This window comes from Grampus griseus (assembly GCF_964374135.1).
Source record: "Grampus griseus genome assembly, chromosome: 13".
Classification (NCBI taxonomy): Eukaryota; Metazoa; Chordata; class Mammalia; order Artiodactyla; family Delphinidae; genus Grampus; species Grampus griseus.
Window position 1 is genome coordinate 88,157,016 of NC_139007.1, and position 27,510 is coordinate 88,184,525.

The window sequence follows — 27,510 nt, forward strand, 5'->3', positions numbered from 1 at the left end:
TAACGGTTAACTCACATAATTACCACAGGCATAGACTGGCTTGGGACGAACAGCACACATGACTCTCGGCGAGCACAACTCTACTGGGGGAGGGGCACACAGGACACTAGAGGGGTGTCCACAACAGGCGAGGTCCCAGAGGGCCACCAGCAAGGGCTGCTGGGCGTCACAGAGGAACAGGAGAGAACACGTATGAAAGGAGCTGGCTACAGGACAGCAACTAAAGACCTGTATGTTGTCTTCACCACCACCATCACCATCACCATCATCACCACCATCATCACCATCACCATTATCATCACCATCATCACCACCATCACCATCACCACCATCACCACCACCATCACCATCACCATCATCACCATCACCACCATCACCACCACCATCACCACCATCACCACCACCATCATCACCATCACCATTATCATCACCATCATCACCACCATCACCATCACCACCACCATCACCATCATCACCATCACCACCACCATCACCACCATCATCACCACCATCACCACCATCACCACCATCATCACCACCATCACCACCACCACCACCACCACCACCACCATCACCAACACCATCACCACCATCACCATCACCATCATCACCATCACCACCACCATCACCACCATCACCACCATCACCATTATCATCACCATCATCACCATCACCACCATCACCACCACCATCACCATCATCACCATCACCATCACCACCACCATCACCACCATCACCACCACCATCATCACCATCACCATTATCATCACCATCATCACCACCATCACCATCACCATCACCACCACCATCACCATCATCACCATCACCACCACCATCACCACCATCACCACCATCATCACCACCATCACCACCACCACCACCACCACCACCACCATCACCAACACCATCACCACCATCACCATCACCATCATCACCATCACCACCACCATCACCACCATCACCACCATCACCATTATCATCACCATCATCACCATCACCACCATCACCACCACCATCACCATCATCACCATCACCATCACCACCACCATCATCACCATCACCACCACCATCACCACAACCATCATCACCATCACCACCATCACCACCACCATCACCATCACCATCATCACCATCACCACCACCATCACCACCATCATCACCACCATCACCACCATCACCACCATCACCACCGTCAACAACATTTTGAGCATTTACATTAGGTTCTATGTTAAACACATTACATGGACTACCTCATCGAATCCTCCTGTAACCCTATGGCAAAGATCTTATCTATAGTTTCCATTTCAGAGATGAAACTTGAGTTCAGACAGGCCAACGCACAAGTACACGTGGCAGGTGAGCAGTGGAATTGAAGTGAAGCTGCCCTGTGTGATACAGTCTCTCCCAAAGTGCTGCTGCAACACCTTGTGGTCTGAAGAGCTGAATCACAGGAGGTTAGGCACCTTGCCAGCCTGGGCCACCTGCTGAGGCGAGGGAGCTGATATTGGAGGTCAGCCTGGTCTGACCTCAACACCACAAACGCTCCACCTGGCCTCCCGTCACATGCAGCTCTCCCACGTTGGGAGGATTCTCAGGGCCTGAGCTCCCCGGAGCACCCCACTTGTCTCTTAGTGGCCCCTGTGAGCTGTGCCCCTCCCTGGGGCAAACGAGGATCAGAGCCTGAACTGGCCTGATGTGGAAACGCCTGGGGTGGCACCGGCGTTCTGAAAAGGAGTGCAGGGACCATGCCGGAGGCAGCCACCCTCAGAGCGGAGTGAGCCTGGCTCTGTATTACCATGGCTGTGCACGTTACCCACCGAACGTCCCACTCCTTTGAGGTAGATCTTAAGTTTACGTGCAAGAAAGAAGGGAGACAAGCCTCCCATAGCAGGACTGGGGCGCCAACCCAGATGTGCCTTATTCCAGCCCCTGGCTTGTAGCTGCTGGTTCTGTGTTCCTAACCCTCTGGCAGGAGTCACCCCTGGGCCCTCTAGACGCCAGGCCCCCATGTGGAAGCGCCCCCTCGGAATGGAGGGGCGGGTCTGGGTCTGGTGTCTAATTTCCCAGTGTGAGGCGTCGGGGATAAGCCTGTGCTCCTGCAGCATCTGAGCTGGGCCTGCCTTATATCCCCATCCTGTGGGTCTCATTTGTCTGGCCAAGCACCTACGACTTGAGGCAAAGCCTGAGTCCAGCCTGAACTCTGAGATGCTCCTCTGGGACCTGATGCCCTGGCCGGCTCCCCACATCTGGTCCTGTTCCGCACACCCTGCAGCAGCTGTCATCTGGCATTTGGTGAGGGGACAACAGATCACTCAGCCCTTTGCTGTCACTGTCCTCTAGACACTATTTCCTGCTAGTTACCTCTATTGCCCATTTCTGTCTGCATGAACCTCTCCCAGCAGCCCGACAGAACCACACCTGCCACAGCTACGCCGGCCACTCAACACCCACTCCCCAAGGCCAATCCCACCTGGTCCCACCAGTCCCACCTGGTTCACATTCACATGCTCACACCCCCGCCCCCGCACACCTCCGCCCTAGAACACACACTCCTAAAGGGAATGCAGCTCATCTTACGCCTCCTCTGACCCCAAACAGAGGCTCAGTTCCAGGCGTGTTATTGGCACCTAATAGGCCGTTGTTTAGCTGAAGTGACTAAAATAACGAGATTTTCTTAAATAAGCATTTATAAAGTTAGATGTTCAGATGAGCATCTTTCAGAATACTGTTTTTGGAAAGTCATTTCTTTGGTCCAACGATGACCAAAACACTTTTGAACCTCCCTTATCTGTGCAGCAAGGTGCCCAGGAGCTGAGCGAAATGTCAGACATTCAGAAAAGTCGGCAAGGCTCTCCCTGCCGCGGGGGCTTCAAACGCTCCCTCTTCCAGTCCCTGAGGTCAGATTCGGTTCTAGGGTCCTGGCCTCCGCGTTGCAAGGACCCATCCAGGAACAGCCTGTCTGTTTTACCCGCCGTGGCAGCAGGGACCCCTCTCGCCCCGCCAGGGCCCAGGTGTCCGTTCACAGAGCAGTGACTCTGCTTCTCAGTCACTGAAGGTGTTAAGAAGAATGAACCAGGTGCCAGGGGCTGGGAGGATGAGTAAAGGAATGTGCGGTGGCCCAGGCCGACCCAAGGGAGAAGCCAGTGCTTCTGGAGTGAGCACGCGGCCTGCAGGCGGCTCACCGTACATGGGTGTTGCTGTCTCCGAGGGCTTCCCGGGGCCGCGGCCCAGGCGTCTGCTCGCGGCTCGGCGGGGCCGCCCGCAGGCTGTGTCCAGGGTTGCTAGGGCTGGGCTGTCACCCGGCAGCGCACGGAGCTTCAGGCAGGACTCAGGTCCTGGAGGGCCTCAGACTCCTGCTGCTTTGGGCCCCGTCTGCCCCTCACCTTTGTGGGGGTGGGCTTGGAGGCTGCAGCCACAGACATCAGGGCCGTGTTCTGAAACATGTTGGGTCTCGTTCCCCCGGTCCCAGGCCACTGCCGTGTGTCCAGATCCCCTGGGAACGTGTGCGCTAGTTACAGGCACCTTCGTGCTGCCAGTTGCCAGCATCACTACTGGGTCTCTCTCCGTCTGATGATGAATTAATGATGGTTACTGGCAACAACATGGACTGGAAAATCCCGGGCTTCCTCCATTTACTGTTCCACATACTTCCTCAGTGTTTCCTGCAAACCAGAGAGTTACTAAACAACGTCACCATGACTCATTCTCAGGATCCAATTGCCTAGCCCAGGACTGCGGGCGTGAGTGGAGCTGCAGGTAGCTTCCCTGCAGGAGGAAGAAGCCCCACAGCTGGCGCTCCTTTGAGAGCCTTGTTCACGCGTCTCGCGGCGGAAGAGGCCAGAGGAGAGAGGGCGGCGCAGGAGTGCAGCCGGAAGGCCGGCTCTGCTCTGTGGGCGGGGAGCCTGCACATCGGGGGGTGAGGTGCTGTCACAGGGCTCACACCCCGTGTTCTTTCTGCTGCCTCTTTCTTCGTGCTCAGCCGTCCACAGTCTTCCCGCCCCTCCCTGGTCCTGTTCCGTCCTCTCCTATCGGCGGCGGCGTGCGGTGGTTCAGGATGCTCCCGGGTCCCCGCTGGGACGGAGCACGTGACGGCAAGTACCACTGATCGCGGTAGAGCTGGAGTCGGCGGATGACTCGGTGGAAGGTGGTGAGCTCGTTTTCGCGGGGCTGCCTGTGACCCTGAGGCTGCGGTGGTCAGTAGTGAGGATGAACGGCCAGCAGTGGCCGTGTGGCGTCTGTCCTAAGGCTCACGGAAGAGCCCACTTTTTCCTGACCTGGCCAGGGCAGCCGTCGTGGTTGACCTCTGACCCCCACCCTCCACTCTTACACAGCCTGGCGGGGGGAGCGGAATTCGGAAACGGAGCCAGATCTGCACCCGTGAGCCAGCTACTTCCACAGCTGGTTGATTTTGGATGACTGTGGGCCTGGTGTCCCAGCACTGAAATCAGGACAACAGTGCCTGGTGTCAGCCATGCGAGGCAGCAGGAGCCCCGTCTCTGGGTGGGGCCGGTGGTCACAGGACTAGGGAGAACCAGACCTCACCCCGCTCGGTTCTCGGGACGCCTCCCTGCTTTCGCAGAGGGCATCGCTGCCCAGTGCCTGCACCCCGCTGGAGCCGCTGTCTCCTTCAGCACCCCGGGCTCAGGAGTGATCCCGTCGCTGGACACCTGCTCTGTGCGCCAGCCGCTGGGACTTTCAGAGGCCCCGGTGCACTGTGCTTCCTGGTGCCCGAGCTGCACAGACCGGCCGTGAAGGAGTGTCCTCCCCAGGCTGCTGCCCGTTCTCTCACAGAGGCTGTTTATATATTTCAGGAAACACTAACTCATCAACGGTGTAAAATTAAAGCACTGTAAGTCTAACTCATGCACTTCATCTTACTTATGAATATAGTACTTTTGTATTAAGATTAAAAGTATCCCTCTTCTCTGGTTCTTTGTTTAATACTCAGCTATAAATTTTTTAGATTAAATTTAAATAAATATTTTATACCAGTTGATTGACTAAATGTCTTCAGAGGTTACACTTCAGACCATCATCATAAGTTTGACATATCTGATTTCCTTGGGTACTTCAAACACCTAATAAGGAAAACTCGTAAATCTCACCAACAAAATCTTCTTAAGTCATTAAACAATGTTTATAAATGGCTTGATTTAATAAAGCGAATTCCCTTAAATCAGTTTCTCAGCTGCAGTACTGTCAACATGCAGAGCCGGTAAGTCTTTGCTGTGGGGCGGTCCTGCCCCCCCCAGATGCCAGGAGCAACCCCTCCTTGTGACAATAAAAAACGTCCCTGGACATCACCAAACATTCCCTGGGGATGGGGGCAAAAGTCCCCCCAAGTTAAGAATCATGGTCTTAAATATTTAAACATGATTAAAATTTAATTAGCTAACCCCTAAGAATTTTCTTAAAATCACAAGTTTCCACCTTAGATGCATATAAATGCTCAAATGCATTTGAAAATGAAAAGATCAAAACCCTTATGATCGCCAACCTGCTGCCACACCCAGTTGTCAGGTAGTAAGACTGTTACCGCGCAACGTGGGGTCTGCACCTGGCTGTCTTCCTTCCTGAAGTCACTGTCCCCAAAGGGAGCAGGGGGAGCTGCCACCCAGGTCACCTGAGGTCACGTGTGCCCAGGGTCTGGTCAAGTCTCAGGTCAGACAGGAATTCAGAATGCAGGTGAGAGGCCTGAGACCAGAGCGTGCCCCAGGCTCCTGGTAGGAGGACAGCCCTGAGTGGACACCACTGGCCATTCCTGACGCTCTCAGGGCCACATGCTTCCTGCAGCCTGGGCACCACCAATCCCTGTGCCCCGCAAGCCCAGCTTCCTTCTCAAGGTAGCTTGAAGAGGGTCTTCAAACTCTTACTGCCCATTCTGACCTGGCGGGTTTACAGCCGTCCGAGCCCTGCTCGGTGCTGGTGGAATTGCCTGCCGGGTGTGGACCGCACGCCTGTCCGGGTCGATGGGTGCACAGCCTGCCTGGTAGTGGCCGCCCGAAGCTCGCGCTGTGCTTCTCACGTTCTCCCAGCACCGGACACGCACAGCTCCCGGGGCACAGCGGCTGCTCCCTGGTCACGGGTCACGGCTGGCGGCGAAGCGCTTCTCAGCCGGACACGCACAGCTCCCAGGGCACAGCGGCTGCTCCCTGGTCACGGGTCATGGCTGGCGGCGAAGCCCTTCTCAGCCGGACGTCTGTGCTTTCAGGTCCACGCCAGGCCTCCTCTACACCTCCTTACATTCTGCCTCTTCTGCACCACGATGTGGGCTCAGCTGTTCTAAGGAGCCCTGGAGCTGCCGAAGGCGCCAGCAAGGGGGGCTGCATCAAAGCCTGGGCCTTGGCCGTCCACGAGGGCTCCTGGCGACTGCACGGTGGACGGGAAGTCACAGGTGCACACTGCTGCTTTCTCAGGTCGGAGCTGCCGTGGCTACTGCAACTGCGACTGCATTTCTTTGTAAACTGTTGTTCTGATGCAGCTGTCTTTCAGCAACACTCTCCTTTGTGAGCCCCCGGCTCCTCAACGAGCCTTTGCCTCCAAACCATCCCAGTGAAAACGCACTTGGTTACCGCCTGCTCGGCTTCTCTGCCCCACTGGATGCTGGGCTGCCTTCTTTTCCGAATCCCTTGTGCCGCCCTGAGCGTTGCCTTTGCTCCCGGGGCTTCTCCTGGGGACCTGGCTCCCCGGGCCTCCCTCCCGCTCAGAGGAGGGCACCCCAGAGGTAAGATGAACCCAGTAGCTCCAGAGGTGATGACTCTTAGCTTTAACAACAATGGTGTACTGGGGGTTGAGATTTTATGACATAAAAAGGAGGATAGTCATGTCCTCATGGATGTCCCCGCTTGGTGTCTGGAGTTTGCCTGCGCTGTAATTTCTCATCAACTCCTGGAACTTTATTCTGAAAGCAACCTGAGCGAGGTGTGAAAAGGATGCTGAGAAGCCTACGCAAGATGCCAGACGCCCGGGCAGAGCCGGCCTCCACGCCGCAGGAGACGTTGCCCCGAGCGCTCCACGGCAGGTGCTGAGTGAGTGAGTGTGCGATGGGGACGCGCCCCTGATTCTCGGGTGTGCGACGGGGACGCGCCCCTGATTCTCGGGTGTGCGACGGGGACGCGCCCCTGATTCTCGGGTGTGCGACAGGGACGCGCCCCTGATTCTCGGGTGACGCCCGTGCGCTCCCGGGGCCTCCGGCCTCAGCAACACCTCGTTCTGCCGCAATTGGGCGCCAGGAGCCAAGGTGCTCTTTGGAATTAAGCCTGGTTTGCAGGATCCGGCGGGGGCAGGGGAGCGGCGGGTGGCTGCAGGGTGGAGGGAAGTTCACACAGGGTTTGCGTCCACCCTGCTCCCGCCCTGTGCCTCCCCTGATCCTCGTGGGCTTTGTCTTCCACTCCGACCAAAATAAAGGCCCCCCTGAACCTTCCACTGTGCACGTAAATTGGTTTTCAGGCCTGGGAGCTGGTCGCAGCCCCCAGCCAGGAGGAGGGGAGCAGGAGGTGGGCAGGACGCCCTCTGGACTCGGGCGACTTCACATCCGTTCCCGCTGTCTGGGCCAGAGCGTCAGGACACAGGAGCCCGTGTCTTAACCAGATGAGACCAGAGGGCGTCTCTGGTGCGCGGCTGCTTTGGGCTGAACTGTCCCCCAGACGCACAGGCCTGCAGGCCAGGAAGGGGCCTAGCCAGCACCACCCCCGCTGGTACCCTGGCCTTGGGCTCCTAGCCTCTGGACGGTGAGTTGTGCAAGTCTGCTCTTTGAGCCCTGGCCCGTGGACTTCGTTGCGGTGGCCGAGCTCCCCGCGCCTGGTCTCCATCACCCTGGAGAGAACCCAGCTGGTCGGCCCTCCCTTCGGAAAGAGTGGGACCGCTGCTTTGAGCTGGGGTGGGGGGCGTGTGAGCGTGAGCCTGAGGCCCCTGTGCCCTTCGTTTCTCTTCTTTGGGGAATGTGACGCCTGAAGGTCACATGGCCCTGAGGAGTGAGGGTCCACCCAGGGGCATCCTGTGCCTGGTAAACGGTGACCTTGCCCCAGGAGAAACGAGAGGTCCATTCCAGACATGTCGCTGTGGGGTGGACGGTGACCAGGGCCGGGCGGGCAGAGCCGTTTCCTCCTCGGCCCATCTGGTAATCAGGCTTTGCTCTTGAACAAAAAGTCTGATAATCCCTGCAGTGTTTGTCTTGGCAAGCCCCGTCATAGCCGCTGTTACTCACAGTCACGGCTAATCCCCGGTATGAGGTGCACTGTTGCCCTGTGGCCGCACGCCATCTCCGTGGCACAGAACCTGAGGAGAAGGGATCTCGTTTCGTCCCCAGTGAGAAGCCCTTCATCTGCAGCACCCTGCTGGCCGTGGTGGCCTTTAGACACAGCCACCACCATCATCACCGTTACAGATGCCGCACATGAGAGAACCCCATTATATTAATTATTAAATAGATTCAGATGCACGCTAGGTGATAACTGCGGAAAACACGATAACCATAACAATAACTTTCCGCTATGTCTGAGCACTGAAAACAGTATTGTAAAGGCGTTTTTCTCTTTGTTTCTGAAGCGCAATGGGCGTGAACACAAGCGTATCCATAGCTACCCATATGCGCCCTTACGCACAACCTACACGGTTGCCCAGAAGAAGTCATCTGGGAGCGATTGTTCTTCTTGACGAAGCCCAGCAGTGTTTCAGCATCAAAGATGTCGGAGGGAGGGGGACGGTCTTCAGCTCCGGCCGTGGTGAGTCCACATCATTGACGTGTTGGCACAAAACCACGGTTTTCCTCTGACCTGTTGTTTCCTTGAGGAAAACAAAGCTTCCTGAGCACTGGTGGCATGAGATGCAGGGGCCGAGGTCTGGGGTCAGGCTGGACATTTGCGCCTGTGAAGACGAGGCAGAGGATGGAGGCCACGTGGCCCGAATGCCAGAGTGGAGGGACTCTGGGCGGCGGCCTCTGTGCCTTGCGGGGTCGCCACCATCTCCTGCGGGGTGGGTGAGGCAGGGGCGTGGCACTGCCCGCTGAGCCGCAAACCTGCCAGACGGCTGGGCATAGATGGGTTTACAGGCAGGAAGGGAGGACAGGATGTGGGCCTTCCCCAGTGACGGGGCTGCTCCCCCCAGGCCCGGCCCCCGGGACCCCCGGGAGGGACGCCACACACAGTAAGGCACAGCGGCTTTCCGTACAAGCGCTGATCAAGGCTGAATGTTCTGCAAGTATCTGATTTGAGCCTCACACGTCAGGCAGCTGTCTGTTCCCCGGGACCCGCTCATCCTGTGGGAGCCGGGCACACCTGCGCTGCGCTCCCCTCTCTCAGGAGGGCCGGGACCGCCCCCGGCACCTGCGGGGGTCACTGACCCCTGGGCCCCTCCGCATCCCACCCTGCCGGCTCCACCCCTCCCCCGCCCTCTGGAGCGGCCCCAGGCCTGCGGCTGCCAAGCTGACCTGCAGGCAGAAGAGGGAGGGGTGCGGCGGTGACGAGCCTCCGCAGAACCAGCGGCCCCGCCAGGCCCCCGCTTGCGCTGGAGCAGCCGGCAGCCTCTGGGAGGCCGTGTGGGGTTGGGGGGTTTCCGCAAGGGGAGAGCAGGACCCTCGTCACCGGGAGCTGGACAGGAACGCACACCGACCGTGAGCGCGGTGCGGGGAGGGGGCGTGGGCCTGAATCCGCAGAAGAGGGACGGCGTCCGGTGCCAGACGCCCAGAGCCCATCTCCTCCTTAAGCAGCGCTGGGGCGGCTGGCGGGTGAGGACGGACAAGCCACGGGAGACCGCGGGGCACGGGTCCCCGAGCCGGGGTTAGCCCCCACCGGAGCATCACTGCCCCCTGGAAGGTCATCCACGCTGGCCTGACCGCCAGTCGGTGCCCAGAGAGGGGAGCGGCAGGGGGCATCTGGCGGGAGGCCCGGGGCTCACAGACTCTGCTCTGTCCCCCTGTGTTCCCCCCACGTCTCAGGCATCGAAAGGCACAGATGACCCTCGTCACTGGTAGCAAGACCCCCCAAGAGGCCCCGTCCCCGGGGCTCTGCTGGAGGACAGGGCAGCCTGCCGAGGGCCCAGCACCTCTGGTGCCAAAGACGCCCACCTCTCCTCCAGGGAGGCCTACGGCCTAAGGACGTCACTCAGGCTGGCCGCCCCCCAGCCCCATCTTGCAGCCCTCTCCTTGTTTGTTAAAAGTCCCACAGTGCCTGGCGCACGACGCACAGAGGGGTCGCCGAGAGGCTGTGAGTTTGGCCTGTTCCTCTAACGCTGGCGAGCCCGCTGCCCCCGCTCTGCAGGACTCACCCGTGTGTCAGTGTCGTCCCGACCCGGCTCCACAACCGCAGGCCTGGGAGGAGAGGCGCGAGAGCGCGGACCCTGCGTGGCAGACCAGGCCCGTCCTGCGGGCCGGCGCCAGGCTCGCCTTCACCACGGTCCACGCCACACAGATGGGATGGAGCAGGGCTGACATCTTTCCCAGGCGACAAAGCCACCACCCGAGTCCCAAGTCGGGGTCTGGCCAGCACCCCCTCCTCCCTTCTCTCTGCCCCTGCCCTGGGGCAACACCCTCTGGGAAGGACCCCTGCACTTCCTCGGGACACAGTAGCAGGCTCCGTCTGCAGCCCCGGGGCCCGAGGGTCTCCCCCAGCCTCGGTCCTCACTGGACAGGACTTGACCCGCCCCTGCAGGCCTCACGAGTCTGCACAGGGTTATAGGCGCCTGGGAGGGAAGAGCGCTCGGTGGGACCTGCTGGCCATGCTCACAGCAGACCGGACGCAGGAAGGCTCCACAGCGTCCCGTGTCCAGGCCTGCAGCTCGGGGCTCCGAGGCCTACCAGGTGCAGCTTGGGGGCACCCTGTCCGGTAGGCGGGAAGGCGGAGGCTCAGGTTCCCGGGCTGTGGACGCCTGCCCTGGGTGAGTGGGGGTGGGGGGACTGGAGGCCGAAGGGACCTGGGGCCTCGAAGCTGGAGGCTGCGTTGCTCCCACCTGCTGAGCCCAGCTTCCCAGTCCTGGGAGGGCCAGGCTGGGCGTGCGAGCCCCTGGCCGTCGGGTGGCTCTCAGCTCTCTTTAGGGTGACCCCTGGAGCAAGGGCCCTTGACAGTCAGCAGGGCTCTTCCAGCTGTGGTAGAGGCGCTGGGTGGAGCTGCAGAGGGTGTGAGTGGCCAGTGGCCAAGCGCCAGGGGCCTGCATGGGTTCCAGGCTGTCCCTCCGCCTGGAGCATCTGCAGCGTGGATCCGTGATCCATGGCTTCACTGTTGCCAACACACCCCCAGTTCCCAGGAAGGAGAGGGCTGGTGGACGGGGGCTCCAGAGGGAGGGACAGACACAGCGTGGTGCGGAGGCATGGGGAGGGCCAGAGGGAGGGACAGACACAGCGTGGTGCGGAGGCATGGGGAGGGCCAGAGGGAGGGACAGACACAGCGTGGTGCGGAGGCATGGGGAGGACCAGCAGGGCCTCACGGCACCTCTTTCTGAGGCTCCTCTGGGCCAGGAGCGCTTCTTCTGGCGTCGGTCACGTGGAAATCAGAACCTCCCACGTTCCAGGCGCAAAGGTCTGAGGAAGCCCCTGGTGTGCAGCCGGCACGTGCACCCATGTGCACAGAGGAGCGTCATTGCGGCTGTGATTTCTGCTGTCTTCTCGGCCGCCCTCAAGGACCTGGGGGCTTCAGCCACGTTTATTTTCATTTCGTGATTTCCCCTTCGGTATCCGCGGCAAACTTTGCGGCCAACACAGCATCGCCCTGGCCCGTTGCTCCTCCCAGGCCGGGATGCGCGCAGGGCCCGCGTCTCCAGCACCTGCCAGGGCGGGTGTGCCTGCGGTGGCTCTCGAGGCTCAAGGCGGCACCAGGAGCAGACCGCGGAGACTGCTCTGGGCCTGACTCTCGCCTTGGGCCCCCGCCCAGTGCGGACGGCGTCCCGCCTGCTTCGGGGAGCACGGCCCTCAGCTTGAGTCTGGCCCGGCAAGGCCTGACCAAGCCCGTGTGTCCCACTGGTGGGCACAGGGTGTCCCTGGTCTGGGCCCGGGCCTGGCCCACTGCCCGCCCCTCCTCCACCCGACTGTCAAGGCCCCGCACGGCCTCTCTGGGCCTCACTTGCTCCCCGGCCCGAGCTCCTCCCGAGGTCTCAGGAGCAAAGTGGCCTCAGGAAGGCAGAAAACGGAGGCTGCTCGGAGGACCGGCTGCCAGATCTCGGTGGCGGGGGGCGCGGTGCGCCCTGGCCCTGCTCGGCGTCAGCAGCCCTTCCTTTCCAACCTGCTGCCCCGACCTCAGGAAACAGGGGCGTTCCAAGGGAACCCCCTCCCCACCCCGCCAATCACCAGCCCAGAGGCCTGAGCGGCACAAGATGACCTGGGTGTGAGGGTCCCGGGGCACCTGCAGGGGCGCCCCCATCCTCCCCCGCCCCAGCCTCTGGCAGCTCCGTCCACTAAGGATACGTGTGACGGAGGTGCAGGGCCTCTGTCCTCCGCGTGGGCCTTCACTCCCTGCGCTGTCAGGAAACGCCCGCCCGGCGTCCACCGCTGCCAGGCGCTGTGCTGGGCCCCGGGGGAGGAGCCCCGCCCACCGGGGGAGGCGGCCCAGGGCAGCAGGTGTCTGGGAGGCCAGGGACCCGGGGCAGCTGGACTCTGCCCTTGGCCAGCTCTGGTCCCCACCGGGCATCGGGAGATGCTCTTGGGGTCAGCGGGGTTGGACCCACAGAGCACGAGTGAACAGCGTCCTGGGAGCAGAGTCACCTGCACACGCGCAGATGCAGACAATGAGCACGGTAAGGACAGGGGGCGGCCAGGTGAACCGAGTGGAGGGCGTTCACGGAGGCAAAGGTAGAAGCTGGAGCTGCAGACGCAGGGGGCCCGGCCTGCGAGGAAGGGGAACCCCCCTGGGGGATGGCCCACTGGACGTCATAGGAAGTGTTCGCCCCCTTGACCTCGCCCTGGATTTCGGCAGAACCCCGCCTGGGCTCGCAGCCTCACCACATTTTTGCTCAGAGAGGCCCCAGGGCTCCCTGCAGGCCCAGCACAGGGACAGCGGACAGAAGAGCAAACCCGCCAGAGGGGGCGGAACCCAGAGTCATGGCAGGAAGGGGGTCTCACAGTGCAATCCCCACGGAGCCTGGAGCTCCACGCACGAAGCAGCGGCGTCTGAGGTCTGGCCCTGCTCTGCCCTGTGCGGGGCTGGCCCGGTAACCCAGGGCCCCTACCATCCGCTAATGCTCGGGAAGGCTCTGGAGAGCGTCTTCAGTTCACCTTTGCTCGTATTAAAATGCTGACCTGAGAGTCTGGTTGTGCCGAGGGAAAGGCTGCCTGGGCCAAAGGAGCACTGTCCCTCCTGGCACGCCGGGATCTGGAATTGTGGTTGAGAACCTGGCCTTAATTGGAACTATCACCTGTGTGCGCCCAAGTCTGGCTTTAATCCTTTGCGGCATGTTTGCTGAAACTCCGCCACCGCAGGGGAGGACGGCGGCCGAGCTCGCCGCTGGGCGCCTGCTCTGCCCCGGGCTCTGAGGAGGGTGAGCCAGGAAGCTCCTCCATCCCACGTCCCCTCTGTTCCCTCTTGAATCCGGACGCCGTTTTCCCGAGACCCAAGTGCACACGGGTTGGACTTGAAACGTGAAGGCCTTGGTGGGCTTTGGCCTGCATTTCGACCACATTGGTGTCGTTGCACCTCTGCTCTCACCAGCTTGGGGAGCAGCCCCCCTGAACATGTAGCAGCCATTCACCCGCCTCTCAGGGCCCCTCACGTCAGGATGGGACGCTGGGCCCCGCCCACCCCGTCTGCTCCTCACGCCGGTGGGTAAACTGAGGCAGGCAGGGCACGAGCCGTCCCGGGAACTTCATCTGGAGCTTCAAGACCAGCGTCCCTTGGGCTGACCTCCCAACAGGCACACACGTCACCGTCAACCCTAAGGAAGGCAGCCAAGGTGGCCTGACCTCCCCACCTGCCTCGTCAACGCGGTTGCCTTTGATTACAGCAACTTCATGAACCATCTTCAAATTGTCAATATTTTAATTTCTCAGGAATCTCCAAATGTGTTTTCTCTCCTGTAATTTCCAGTAATTATGAATTCCTTAGTGTTCCCCATGACAGAGAATGACCCAGACACCTGTCAACACATCCCTCTGCAGCCATGTCTTCCTGTGAGAAAACATGGAGGTGAATCATACTTCAGAATCATTCTTGACCCTTGAACTGATGATTCCTCATGGCTCCCTTTAATCCCGCCTCAGCTCCGTGAGTGTGCAGCCTCCTCTGCGTTCGCCTGCGCACCTCCGGTAACTGCAGTTCTTGTACGTCAGTGTGCCAAGTGCTTCACTTCGCTCTTTTATCTCATTTAATCCCCACAATGACCCAAGGCCATTCCCATTTTACAAAGGAGGACACTTCCACCCAGAGAAATTCGTAAGTTGCAAGTGTGGTCGTTTCCTCGAGCTGCTGTAACAAAGTGCCACGGACCGTGTACCGGCTCCAACAGCTGCACTTCATCCTTTCACGGCCCTGAGGCCGGAAGTCAGGGCGCAGGGCTGCCCGAGGCTCCAGGGAGGGTTCTGGTCCCCCCCTCGACACCTGGAAGGTCTCTGGCTGGGGGCATCATGACGCCAGTGTTCACACTGTGCTCTCCCTGCTTGAGTGTCTGTGTCCAAATTTCTCTTTTTTATAGGGACACGATTATAATAAATTAGGGTCCACCCAACTCAACTCTGACCTCATCTTAACTAATTGCATTGGCAAGACCTTATTTGCAAAGAAGGTCACGTGCTGAGGTACTGTGAGCTAGGGCTTCACCTGAACCTGGGGGGATGCAATCCTCCCCTAACACCAGGATCAGAGCGGGCAAGTGACAGAGGCCCCGAGGTCCAGACCGTGCAAGGCAGCCGGGCTGCATCTGACTTTGGCCTGAACCCCAGGAAGTCACCTGCCACTCACCTGACATGGTCCTGAAGTGGTGCACAGGACACCTGGGGTCACAGCCTGGGCTGGGACCGGCTCACCCTCACTCCCCCGGGGGCTGCCCTTGCTCCCACGGGGCCTAGTCGCTGCTGATTGGAGGGCTGCCCACCGTAACACGCTCGGGGTCAGCATTCACGTGGCCCGTCCACAGGGAGCAGCGTGGCCCGTGGGAAAGTCTGCTGAAGACACCCAGCTGGAGACGTCTTTTCCAGACGCATTACCTGATTTATTTTTCCAAAGGAAAGCAAAAAAAAAGAAAGGGAGGGAGGCAGGGCTGGGACCCCAGAGGAAACAGGAAGTAGGTGGAGGCCACCAGGCGTGACCCTGCAGGCCCGGCTCCTGTAAGGTGATCGGTTGCTGGGAGGAGAAAGCAGGGCAGGTCTGCAAATCACAGGCCGTGATGACAGGAAGGGCTTCGTCAAAGTCAACACCCTGTGCCTCTGAGGAGGGCCAGCAGAGACGGCGGGCCAGGACGTTTACAGCCTAGAGGCTTCCCCGGCATGGTCTTCTTTGGAGTGGGCTTGGCATGGAGATGGCACAGGGAGGGACATGGTCCCCTGGATGGCTCAGGGAAGGACACAGGCCCCTGGACGGCACAGGGAGGGGACGCAGTGTCCCTGGAAGGCACGGGGAGGGGATGCAGGGTCCCTGGAAGGCACGGGGAGGGGACGCAGGGTCCCTGGAAGGCATGGGGAGGGGACGCAGGCCCCTGAATGGCACGGGGAGGGACATGGGTCCCTGGACGGCACGGGGAGGGATGCCAAGGGCTGTGGGATTGGTGACCAGCTAGCTGGTGGGATGGATGGAGGGCCTGTGGAGGGAGGTGGGTCACGGCTCCCAGCTGTGCCCATTCTCCTGCTGGAAGGGCCCTGATTGGAGGCAAGACACAAATAGCGGCACTGGAAGGATGCCTAACCCACCTTTCCCTGAAAGAGTTTCTTCTTTTCCGAAGTGAAGGGAGCCCGCAGGGAAGAAAGGCAGAATGGAGCTCTTTCAGAGGAGCAGAGAGAAGAAGGGATTCCAGGAGGCACAGAGAAGCTGAGGGATTTTCTAGCAGCTGAAGTGAAAGGGGTGCTTGTTGCATGGATTTTATTGCCTTTCAAAGAGAATGCAACCTGCTTTTGGAAACGGCCCGTCAGCACCGGGGCCTCCGTTTACCAGACCGCCCGGCGGAGCACAACGGATCTGCGCAGGCTTCTGGGGGGACGGCAGTGCTCCACCCAACAGAGAGGGGACAGCACAGCAGGAGCGGCAGTGCCATGGTCCGAAGAGAGATGTTTTACGTGGATGATTCTGGAAATGAGCTCCTTCAGCTCCCGTCAGCAGCCAGGCGCTCTAGCGCCCACTTGAGGTGGGGTGAGAGCTCGGAGAGCCTGGCTGCCGACTGTGACCAGAGGCAAAGGTCCCGGCGCCAGAGGTCTGAGCCGCTCGCGGGAGCGTGTTGCGGCGATGTCACAGCTTCCGTCAGTGGTGCGGAAAATGCCCCCGAGTGCTGCTTCACAACGTGTGTTCCCGGGAGCCCTTGCGCCCCTGCAGATGTCACCACTGTCCTAAGAAAAAGTGCCCCAGAAGAGCGGGGGACACTGCGGATCGCCAGCCTTTCTTGGAAATTCACGCAGTAACAAATTAAACGCGCAGGAGAAATTGGTTGCAGGCCAGGTGCTTTGATTTCTGGCGATCCAACTGGTTTAGCCCAGTGTTTGTGCCATCGTTTTGACCGTGGAGTCACTCCCCCTCCACTTTTCTCAAAAGATATATCACGAACACCCCATGAACCAGTTCAGAGCCATCTACTTGAGGGCAAACGGATTCTGCTGCTACTTAAAATGGGAGATATCTACATAATTTTCAAAACTTTTTTTCAATTTGAAAGAATTGAAACATAATTTAATTTACGTTTTTGAGATATAACTGATATACAATATTATATTAGTTTCTGGTGTACAACATAACTTAATTTTCATTTTAAAATTGAAATTTTAAATTAATTCAATATTAATTTAACCTATAAGGAATTTAAAAAGTACAGAACGACGTATAATGCAAAGTACTTCTTCCTACCCTGTATTAAGCTTCTCCAGAGAACTAATAGGAGATGTGTGTGTGTATCTACTTACATATAGATAGGGAGAGAGACAGAGACAGAGAGAAACAGAGAGACAGAGACAAAGTATTTAAGAAATAGTGGCTGCAAAAAAAAAGAAAGAATGAAATGGCTGCAAATTTCTCAATATGATAAATTCTTTCAATAAACCTAAAAGCAAGACTAAATGAAAAGCACAGTAAAGCACTTCATAACCAAATTGCTGAAAACCAACGGTAAAGCAGTAATCTTACAAGCAGCTAGAGAAGACACAATATGTACAGAGAACAGGGGCAGGAATGACAACAGACTTGTACAGACTACAAGAGCTAGAGAACAGTGAAGATGCATCTTTAAGAACAAGGCAGGGGTGGCGGACCCTGTTAACATAGAATTATTTACCCCCAAAAAAGTACTTTCCAGAAAATAAAGTGAAAATTTTTTAGATAAACACTGAAAAAATTCACAGACCTGCACCATAAACTGTTAAGGGAGATTCTTCTGTTAGAGGAATGTGCTGCAGGTGAAAATTTGGAGCTACACAAATGAAGAATGTCGAACTTGGCACATATGCTGGTGAGCAGGAAAGCTCTTTCTCTTAGTCTCTTAAAAAGATAATTGGTAGTTCTCTGTGTAGTGTCAACAGCAAAAATAAAGTTAAAAATAAGATTTAAAAGATAATTGACTATTTAAAGCAATAATGATAACTGTATTGTAGGATCTATAGAATGTATGGACATAAAATGCATGACAACAATAACACAAAGGGCAGGTGGTGTGAACGGGGACTGTGCTCTTGCAAGGTTATTGCTCCGAACATGAAGTGTTTATTATTATTGGAAAGCAGACTAGGATACATTAAAACCAACACTGTAAGCCTTAGAACCACCACGAAAAAGTAAAACAAAGACCTATGGCTAATAAGCAAAGCGTGGATAAAATGGATTTTTTTTTTTTTTTTTTTTTTTTTTTGCGGTACGCGGGCCTCTCATTGCTGTGGCCTCTCCCACTGCGGAGCACAGGCTCCAGACGCGCAGGCTCAGCGGCCATGGCTCACGGGCCCAGCCACTCTGTGGCATGTGGGATCTTCCCGGACCAGGGCACGAACCCGCGTCCCCTGCATCGGTAGGCGGACTCCCAACCACTGCGCCACCAGGGAAGTCCAGGAATTTTCTTTTTAAGCTCAAAGAGAAGACAGAGAAAGAAAAATGAACCAAGAACTGACAGAACAAGTAGAAAGCAAATAGCAAGATGGTAGATTTAACCAACTATGTAGGTAGTTACATGAACTGTGAAGCGTCTAACACACCAAATAAAAGTAAAATATTTTCAGATTTCATGGAAAAGCAAGATGCTAAAATTTATATGGAACTGAAAATAACCTAGAACAGCCAAGACAATTTTGCAAATGAGCAAAGTTGGAGAACTTACACTATTTGATTTCAAAACTTGCTATAAAGCTACTGTAATCAAGACAGTGTGGCATTGGTGTGAGCTGGCTGGGCAGGACAGAAAGTCCAGAAATAAGCCTTGCATTTATGGTCAACTGGTGTTAGACGATGAACCCACACAATCAATGGGGATAGTTGGATAGCCGTATGCAAGAAAATAAACGTAAACCTTTACTTTACACCATGTACAAAAATCAACTCAAGATGTGGGAAAAACTTCAGTGTAAGAGCCTAACCTACAAAACTTCCAGAAGAAAACAGGTAAAAAATCTTATGACCTGGGTTTAGGCAAAGATTTCTCTGATGTGCCACCAAAAGCATGATCCAAGAAAGAAAAAAAATCGATAAATTTGCTTCACCATAATTAAAAACTACTGTTCTTTGAAAGACACCGTTAAGAAAAAATAAAATAACAAGTTATATGTTGGTAGAAAACATTTGAAATATACATATTAAAAAAATAAGAATTGTATCCATAATATATAAAGAACCTCATACCCTCTAATAAAATAAACAGCCTAGTTTTTTTTTTTAAAAAATGAGCAAAATAGTTTAATAAACACTTCACTGAAAGGGCTAAACCAATGAAAATAAACATATGAAAAGATGCTTAACATCATTAGTGATTACGAAAATTCAAATTAAAACCACAGTATACTACTCCACACTCACTAGGAATGGGCAAATTTAAAAAATAAAAATCTGACAATACTAAGTGTTGTTGAAAATGTGGAGTAACTAGAATTTTCATATATTGTGGATGAAATGCAAAAGGGTACAGACACTTTGGAAAACACACGGCTTTTTTTCTTAATAAAGCTAAACATACACTTACCACACAACTAGCAACCTCACTCCTAAGTGTTTTCATAAGGGAGTGAAAACGTAAGTTCACACAATGTCTTGAAAGCAAATGTTAATATCAGCTTTATTCATAATATTCAGGCGCTAGACGTGACTCACATGACCATCAGCTGCTGAGCGGATCGACAAATACGGTCTCTTCCTAAAATGGGACACTGCTCTGCCACGAAACGGGTGAGGGGATGAACTACTGATCCTTGCAGCAAATTGGTGCATCTGAAAAACATTCTTCTCGGTGAAAGAAGCCAGACATGAAAGATTACGTACATACAGTGTGACGCCATGTATATAAAATGTATATAAAACTTTAGAAGAGGCAACAGAACGGTAACAGAAAGAGAGGCGGTGGCCGGGTCCAGGGTTTGGGGAGGGGACTGACCGTGAAGGGCCAGGAGGAAACTTTTGGGAGATAGAATGTCCTGTTTACTGATTGCAGTGATGATTTCACAACTGTAAAGCTGCACTTCCCCAAAACTCTGAATGTTACAGTGAAAACCGTCGAATTTCCTTACACATAAATTACTGTCAATAAAGCTGATTTTTTAAAGCAGTAGACTGTTTATAGCTTTTTCCCAGCAAGCTCTCTTGGGACACACCCCTGGGGAGCCCTGGGCCGACGTGTGAGAAGCCCCTGTGCCTGAGAGGTCGCGTGGAAAGTCATAGGGAGAGGCCCCAAAGCTCCGCCTTCTCCACTGCAGCCCCCAGACCCACGCCCGAGGACGCCTGTGGGTGACGCCGCCCCAGTATTTGAGCTGTGCCCGTGGATCCCTGCCTAAATCGCAGGTTTGCAAGCAGAATCCACGTCACTGGTTTAACCCACCAAGTGCTGAGGTGGTTACACAGCTGTGGATGACTGGGACCGCTGGGGAAGGTCTAACAAGCGAAAACCAGCCCCACTGCTCATCAGCATGGCCACAACACCTTCTTTGTCTCAAAAGTATCACTTCTCACCCCTCCACCCTGACCTAGAATTACAGCCCCGTGAGCGTTTGGATTTAGAGCAGGCATAAGGCATGAGACCAGACATACAGATCAATGGAATAGAATTGAGTCCAGAAATAAACGCACATATTCATAGTCAATTGATTTTTGACCAAGGCACCACGATAATTTAGTGAGGGAAGGGACCATCTCCAACAGATGGTGTCGGGACAACTGGATATTCACATGCAAAAGAATGGAACTAGACCCCTACCTCATACCATATACAAAAATTAACTAAAAAATAAATCGACAACCTGATGTAAGAGCTAAAACTATAAAAACCTTAGAAGAAAACATAGGAGTAAATCTTCATGACTTTAGATTAAGAAATGAATTCTTATATAGAAAAGAATGGAAAACAAAAGAAAAAAAATCAGTAAACTGTACTTCACCAAAATTAAAAACTTTTTTGTTTAAAATGACACTCTCAAGAAAGTAAGAAGACAACCCACAGAGAAAATATTTGCAAATCATATATCTGATAAGGAACGTAATACCTACAATATGCAAAGAACTCTTACAATTCACTAACAAAGACAAAACCCTAATTGCAAAATGGTCAAAGGCTCAAATTGTTATTTCTCCAAAGAAAATACACAAATGGACGATAAGCAATGAAAAGATGTCCAACGTCATGAGTCACCAGGGAAACATACATCAAAACCCCGGGAGACACCAGCTCACACGCGTGAGAACGGCTGTCATCAAAAGACAGACACTAAGTATCAGCAAGGCTGTGGGGAAACCCAGAGCCCTCATCCATTACCGATCAGAATGTAAAATCATGCAGCACCTTCGGAAAATGGGTTTGGTAGTGCCTCAGCGTAACACGGAATTACCACGTGGTCCAGCAAGCCCACTCCTAGATAAATCCCAAGAGAAACGGAAATGTACTTCCACCAAAAACGTGTCCAAGAAGGCTCATAGCAGCACTATTCACAAAAGCCCAAAATCGGCACCACCCAGGTGTCCACTGACACGGATTTCTCCCTGACCAAACTCTGATCTGGGTCCCCTGCAGGCCTCGCCTTTGGGGCTTCTCCGTTCACCTCTGCCTTGTCCAAACTGAGCAAGAATCCTCGTGTCAGTTCGGTCAGAATCCACCGGATCTGCTCCCCCGCAGCATCTAATCGGGATCCTCACCCCCGTCTGCAGGTGATGTCTGAGCGCCCGGCCTGCCTTCAGCCAGGATCCCAGCAGGTTGGTTTAGCCGGAACGCCCGTCACCCCAGATGTTTCCTTCTCGTGGTTTTCTGTGCACAAACTCCCACCGGCTCCTAGGCTATAAATTCCCACTTTTCCTTGTTGTATTTGGACTTGAGCCCCCTCCCCCTCCCCCACTGTGAAGCCGCACAGTAGGTGGTCTCTGCACCTGCAGTGGCCCTGAATAAAGGCTGCCCTCCTGAGCTTGAGCAGGTGTCATAAATAACCCCCCGACGGACGCGGAGGTCGGCACAGAGCGGGGTAGCCCTCACCGCGCAGTGGTCTTCTGCAGTAGAGGAATGAAGGTCCGATTCCTGCTACAGCAGGATGCACCTCGGAGATGTCAGCGCATCAAAGTAACAAGTCACAAAGGCCGAACATTGTGTGACTCTGTGGGTAGGGACCATCCAGAAGGGGCGGCTCTATGGAGACACAAAGTGGATGAGGGCTTGGCGCGGCTGAGGGAGGAGGCAAGGGGAGTGACGGGCTGTGAGAGCAGGGCGTCTTCTGAGGGTGATGAAAATGCTTCAGGATGAGATTGTGGCGGCTGCGCACCTCTGGAAGTGCACTAAAAACCACCGGACTGTGCACTTTAAATGGGTGAACGCATGGCACGTAAATCAGATCTCAAGAAAGCTGTTTAAAAAAAACCCTCGTTGAATAACACTCGTTAAATTAAAAAATATTTATAAACAGAACTTTTACAACTTCTTAAAAGAATACGAGTGTCCCCCAAATGTTAATGTGTGTTTTGCAAAAACAAAGAAGAGCGCTCCATGCAAGTAGGAACAGGAAGTGCTGGTTCAAAATGGCGAACAGGCGCGTCTGCTGCACGGGCGTGCGGCCTTCAGGGCGGCTGCGGGCCAGGTCTTTTCCACAGAACGTGGTGTGGGTAGTTTTGCACAAAGACGTGTAAGTTCACCACTGGGGACCGGGGAGACGGGGTAGGGGGGATGATGCTTTTGCTTTTCGCTCACGACAGGCTGAGTTCCTTTCCCAGGAGGCAGGCTGTGAGGCCACTGGTCTCGGACACCCTCCCTGGGGACCTCGTCTGGTCTCCACGTCTGTTCTCCATACTGCTGCCAGAGCAAACCACGGCAGGCTGAAGTCCTGTAAGTCAGGTCAGAGGCAGACATTTCCCCTTGTAAGTACAAGGCCTCTAGAAAGCGTCAAATAGTAGAGCTCGCCTGCAGCCCCTGGCATGCTTTCGGCAGAGGTGCCACATCCTTCCTGCCTCCCTGCCCTGTCCTGCCCTGTCCCTGAGCTCCCCCGCGACCTCTGAGGCCTCCCTCGCCACCCTCATCCCTTCAGAGACTGCTCTGCGCCGCGCTGAAGCGTTAAGTGCGCTACATCGCGCCACCTGCCATCCGCCAGGCTCAGAACCCGGGTGAGTGCGGCACCGAGGGCGGCCTTCCAGCTGCAGAGCCGTGGGAGCCACAGAGCTGCCGGGAGGGCACAGAGTAGCAGACTCTCCAGGGGAAAGGGAAGCGGCGGCACGGGATCGCAGAAACGAGCTTCTGCGGAATTTTGAATGCGCGTGAGCAGCCGAGCAGCAGGCGGCGGAGAGGACAGAGCTGGTCTGGCCTCTGGTGCAGCCGTGCAGACAGATGGGCGGACCAGGCCTCCAAGGGCCGGATCGCTGTGTCCCAGACAAGCCTCCAGGGCCAGAGCAGGGGGACGTCCACGCCATCCCCATCCAGCAGAGAGGACCCACGTGTCATCGTGTTGGCCAGTGCCAACTGTGGACCAACCTCCCTGCTCCTGAGGGCGTTCAAGACCCCAGGCTGCCGGAGTCACGGTCCACAGGGAGAAGCTCTGTCTCAGATGCTGGGAGGACCATAGACAAAGCGGGGGAGCCGGACTCTGAAACGGAAACCCGGAGCAGAAGCCCCCGCTCACGTCCGCCCCCGCGAGCTGGCTGCCAACCCCGGGACTTCCAGGGGCCTCTGAGGACATCTGCTGAATGGAGGGTGGTTGAGAGTTTAAGTGGACACGTCTTGAGTATGTCCTGAACCGCTGTTTATGGAGTTCACTTGAAGGGAATTCAATTTAAGTCAAGTTGGCAAAGATTTACTGAGTCCCCACTCCAAATAGGGTTCTGAAAAGGCCGGGACAAACAGCTCTTAGAGAAACGTGTGTGCTCGTGGACTTCAAAAGGCTGGTTTGGTGTTAGGAGTAATGGAAAACTTGTTCTCACTTGTCCAAATAATCAGAATTAATTTAAGATTCGATGGCAAACTGAGTAAACTGGTAAGCAGGAAACATGGAGAAATAACTAACCATAACAAGACATGCAGTTACATTTAACTCATGCTAAGTTAAGAAAGAAAGGGCTTCATCTAGGAAACTAAGTAATTCCACAATGTTGGTTAAAAGTGCTGCTTTCGTGCGGCTCTGAAGAGCCTTCCCGTCACTCCCCAACTCACCCCTCACCAGGTCTGCTGCCTGGGGCTCTGACGTCCCGAGGGAGGGGAACAGAGGGCTGTCGGTACCACTGACCACAGAGGGAGGGACGCAGGGGCCGGGACCCCTGTCAGGAGGCAGGATGACCTCATCACTCATCTTCTGAAATTCATTTGGAAAAATAATCTTGAATAAAAAACGTCTCATTGTCCAGTTTAGTTCTTAAATACGAGGCATCTTTCCTCCCACAGATGGTTAAAGCAGAGACCGCTCAAGGCAAATCTGCTCTGACGGGTGAAGGGCAGGGCCCGGGAGCGCGTGCACGCATGCGTCCCAGCCTCCATCCCCACCCCCTGGCGGCACCCACACTCCACTGGAGGGTTGCCTCCCCCACTGTGAACGGTCCCCCAGGAACCCGGCCTCACCCCCGCCAAGGGTCAACGGGCCAGTCCTTTAGGATTTGCTCTCCTGGGACCTGGCGGCACTGCGAAGGGCTTCCAGCCCTGGCTTCCTGGCAAGACCGCCAAAGGCCCTGCTCCGGGCAACACCCTGGGACGTGGGGTTTCTGTCCTCCCGAGTCCATCCTTCCGTCCACTCCAAGACACTGGGGCCCGTGGGCAGCCGTGCGAGTGAGCCTGGAAGCAGGTTTTTCACCCCATAGAGCTTGAGGGGCAGGAAGAGATGCCAGGGGCGATGGGAAAGCTTGTTGTTTTGATTATGGTGATGGGTTCATGGGTGTTTGTGCACATCAAGCTGGTCAAACCCCACACTTAGCTATTATACTTCTTTTACTCCCTGGTGACACTGTGAAGGCTGGGGCAGTGGGATGAGAAGGGAGGAGAGGCCGGCTCCGCAGATGGGAGACTCATGTCTCTGTCTGGGGTTCACGGGCATCATTCAGGTAGAGAAGCTGGCATCTGAGCGGCTCTTCTTTCTGTCCACATCGGGATTGGCAACGGGATTGCAGACTCTGCTTGTAGCATCAGCCCAAGCGCAGAGGCAACCACTCAAAAGCAGAGCAATTTCGGGGACTGGAATGTTTTGCCTTTTGGAGGATAGAAAGGGGCTGGAGACCCAGCTCGAACACGTAGGCAGCCGGCGGGGAGAAGAGGAGGTGGGCTGAGCAGGGAGGTGCAGACAGAAAGCTTTCGGGTCCCTGAGCTCGTGGACAGGAAGCGGGGTCCCAGCAACAGTGACACAAAGATGGGAGTGGTCCCCGAGAGGCCACTGACAGGGCCCACACCTGCTCGTCTGTCCTTAGCGGGGGTCTCGGGGGTGGGGGGAGGCCGACAGAGGTGGGGTGCAGTCTGTGCCGATGTCATCTCCGCCCGCCCGCTGAATGGGGCCGGGGCACGAGCGTCAGCGTCAGCAGCCCTCCGCTCACGCACCGGCTGGGCTGAGCCGCCAGCGCCTAGAGACACACGGTGCGGCCTTATTGATCCCTTCTTTACCTGCTCTGTGTTGGACGTATTTACACCCCCAGCTGATTTCTGCCCTTCTTGGGACCCCAAATCATCCCCAAGAGCCCAGGTCTGGGAGGCGGAAGTTGCACTGAAGCATGTGGGAGCCTGGCGACGGTGGGCAGTCCCGCCCGCCTTGGAATCTCTTCTGTGAAATGTGGCATTTACCTATAATTTATGCCCAGTTGAAGGTGGGAACCTAAATATGAAAGACATAGAGCAGTATCCCAGCTCCCAGGAAACATCTAAGATCACCCACTCTTCACTTAAAAAAAGTTTGGTCACAATGAGAAGCCCTTTCAAACACGCTGGCGTCTAAGAGCGCCTGAGAATCTCACAGATCTTCCCTGCTACCCGGCATGAGTTAAGAACAGCAGCCTGGGGACTGCTGCAGGGAAGCTCCGCGGACGAGCAGCCTGGACCCCAGCCGCCCAGCACAGGCCGTGCAGCCTCGGGCTGGCCTCTCCTCTCAGGGTGAAGGGGCTTCTCCTTGAAGGAACGGGAGCCCCACCGGCATCAAACGAGGCCGTGTGCACAGTCGCGGGACAGGCGCCTGCGCAGGAAACGTGGCCTCTTTCTCTGAGCCCTGCCCGCCGTTCCTCCTAAAACATCCCCAGTGACATTTTTCTGGTGAAGCGATAAGCAGTGATGACTATTTTTAATTTAAAAGAACTTCTCAGACGATAGTGTGGAAGCCATTAAATTCACTACTTACGGCCACTGCTGATTTCACTGATAAGTTTGTGTAAAGATGGAGGAACAGAAAACTGTCTCCAGCACACGGTGACAATCCCCATGAGGACAGACGTGTGGGCCGGCGTCCGCCGGGTGCAGGGCCGGGTCTCACGGCTGGTCCCCCGAGTGTGCGAGGCCCGTGGCAGGTCCCCGAGCGTCTCGGAAAGCGGGAGGCTCTGTGACCCCCTTCACGTCTGGTGGGGTCAGAGTCAAGAACGGCTTGTGTCTCTTCTAAACTCCTACAAGTTCTCCCCAAACCAAAATACCGACAGTGGGTCCTGGGGGGAAAGGAGAGGTCATGGTTCATTTTGCACAGACGCACAGACGCACACACATTTTCACCTTCCAAATTCTCTGAGAAAAGTGTACATCACCCTCACGGTCATCCAGCCAGAGGAAGGAAAGAGGATTCCAACTCTGTCAACAGTCAGTGGCACAGACACGCAGCTACGTCTGCGTACACGCATGTGAGAGCATGTGCCCGTGAGTGGAAGCAGGTAGCTGGGAAGCGCGGCCCGTTCTCAGGGCTCGGCGTGTTATCGCCCTTCCGTGACGCGCACTCCTCATCCAAGCCCACCGTCGCCCCTGAGGCAGATGCGCCCCGGCGGGGGCAGGCCGTGGGCGCCCGGCTGCGGCCTGGGGAGCTGAGGTGGGCTTCGGAGGACAGAGTCGGGTTGTGCCCGTCTCTCTCGGCTGGACCTGGCACCACGATGGGCACTTACAAACGGGAGCGGGTGAAGGCGACCATCCGTGAGGGGGCACAGCCGGGCGACTTCTTCCACCTCGTGAAGTTCTGATGAATAACACGCCCTCTGTTTCCTGGAGAACAGAGGCCCCTTGGAGAGCTGGCTGCAGGAAACGGCCTCCGCTCTGCTGGGTGGATCTGACCCAGGTCCCAGCTCACGGCTGGCGGTCGTGTCGTGTCGTCTGTAATCCTGCGGGTCTCCACGTGGAGGGTGTCACACGGGGCCGTCATGCAAGACTATTTCTGCCTAGAGCTCCTCCCCATCTGGGTCAGCGGCAGCTCTGTACCCGAGTCCTGTTGGGCGGTCTTCCCCCCTTGGTCTCTCCGTCAGGCCCACCCGCCCCAAGTTTAGCCCCTCCCCAACCTGTCAGTGTTACTTCCAAAAGGCCCCGAGAAGCCTCCCCTTCTCTCTCTGCAGCCTCCACCCTGATTCCTGCAGCTTTGACCTCCCCCAGACCATCCTTAAGGAGCTCCCGCTTCCTGTCTCCCCTTCTGTGACCCACGACGTGCACGTGCAACCACAGTCTGTTTCCTAAAAGTTACGCAGGCATGGCCGTCTGCCTTCTGTGTGGCCCTTTGTACTTAGAACAAAGTCCAGATCCCAGTGGCCATGCAGGCCTGGCCCGCCAACATCTCCAGGCTGGCCAGGTGTCCGCGTCCCACCTTGCTCTCTGTGTCTCTCC